The sequence below is a fragment of the Montipora capricornis genome, chromosome 4 (assembly GCF_036669925.1).
Source record: "Montipora capricornis isolate CH-2021 chromosome 4, ASM3666992v2, whole genome shotgun sequence".
In the NCBI taxonomy this organism is placed as follows: Eukaryota; Metazoa; Cnidaria; class Anthozoa; order Scleractinia; family Acroporidae; genus Montipora; species Montipora capricornis.
In genome coordinates, this window is record NC_090886.1 from 2,975,031 (window position 1) to 2,976,880 (window position 1,850).

Consider the following 1,850-nt stretch of genomic DNA (forward strand, 5'->3'; position numbering starts at 1 on the left):
ATTCAATCGATTTTCAGCCCGGTTGGGACTCGCTAACTTGATGCCAGGACGTGAAATCGAAAATGTCGTTTTTCTCGGAAATATCGAAATATTTAAGGAAAGAAAACGCATGGCGTTTTTACTTTCACTGAGGCCTACTTATATACAAAAGTAGGGCGAATTTAAAGTCTTACCGGACTATATTTGAATTTTGTGGGCATTTGCTCTTAACACTTACAATCTAAAGTTATTTCCAATTGAGTTCCATTGAAAACGCCAGTTTTGAGTGAGACAGGGGACAGAGGTCAATGAATGAGTCACTAACCCAAAAGAAACGAAAAATCACACCCGTAAAGTCGACCAATGAGAAAGAAAACTACTAATAAAACAAATTTCTACTTTCGCGCTAAAACACGTTGCATGTAGGTACTTTGAATTCTGATATCCCGCTGTTTGTGATATTATTTGTTGCTCGTTGATATTCGTCGAGGATTGTCAAGAGGGTATAGCATTACCGTATAAACTCTTGTTCTTAGGCCATCGTAGCTTGATTAAGAAAATAACACAAACAGCGGTGATAAACATTGTATTCAAACGCATTTTTTATAAAACTTGACGTTTCGTATGCTAGTCAACATACATTTTCAAAAGTGACCGATACAATTTTTGAAATGACTATGTATCTATGCCGTAAACATTAGGGGTCTGGAACCTAGACTGAGAAAAATGATCTGCAGCAGTACGTGTCTAGACATAATGAGGAAATGAGGAGTAATAGCTACAACAGCAATAACTTCCCACTACTAATATTGACCTTAAGGGAAGGCTTCAGCTCTTGAATGAGCAAAGTCTCTTTAATTTTGCAGTTGGTATTAGTTTTTCCGGACGTATCAGTTTTTCCGGACGCTAAAATGTCAAAGTGATCCCATTTAATGTCGTGGCCAGTGCGCGTTATCACGTTCAACATGTATTGAACAAAAATAAAAACAAATCAAATAACCCTGTTCAAGCTACGTACAGTCCCCAAAAAAGATATCTTAATCGTGTTACCCTACTTAGGTCTTCACAGTAACCAAGTCACTAAACGTCTGAAATCCTGCGTATACAATTTCTACTCTTTCGTCAATCTCAAGATCATATTCCAAAACACACGCCGCATCAAATCCTTTTTTCCATACAAAGATCACTTGAACCGATCTCAGAGGTCCAAGGTCGTCTATAAAGCTGTTTGCTGGAACTGTGATGAATTCTATATTGGCAAAACAAAACGAAGACTCCATGACAGAAAAACAGAACATTTCAAGGCCCTCGCTAAAAGTGACCATTCATCAGCCACTGCTAATCATGTGAAAACCACTGGCCACGACATTAAATGGGATCACTTGGACATTTTAGCGTCCGCAAAAACTGACTTTCACTGCAGAATTAAAGAGACTTTGTTCATTCAAGAGCTGAAGCCTTCCCGCTTAATGTCAATATTAGTAGTGGGAAGTTATTGCTGTTTTAGCTATTACTCCTCATTATGGCTGAAGCCTTCCCTTAATGTCAATATTAGTAGTGGGAAGTTATTGCTCTTTTAGCTATTACTCCTCATTAAGTCTAGACACGTACTGCTGCAGATCATTTTTCTCAGTCTAGGTTCCAGACCCCTAATGTTCACGATATAGGTATAGTTTTCAAAAATTGTAACGGTCACTTTTGAAAATGTATGTTGACTAGCATACGAAACGTCAAGTTTTATAAAAAATGCGTTTGAATACAATGTTTATCACCGGTGTTTGTATAGCATTACAGAAGCCCTCGATTAACGCGGAGACACGTGATCTGTCAAAGTTGAAGAATGTTCCGCCCACATCATGATTTAAAGACTT

The 1,850-nt window shown here is 38.0% G+C and overlaps 1 protein-coding gene across 1 annotated transcript in view; it reads left to right on the plus strand.

Annotated features, from left to right (window-relative positions):
- The first annotated feature begins 1,832 nt into the window (after positions 1-1,832).
- Positions 1,833-1,850, plus strand: part of LOC138045208 (peroxidasin-like) — a 25,496-nt gene continuing 25,478 nt past the window's right edge. The window contains exon 1 of the mRNA XM_068891621.1: positions 1,833-1,850. This exon is cut by the window's right edge and continues 92 nt beyond it. The gene's annotated coding sequence lies outside the window, so the exon portion shown is untranslated.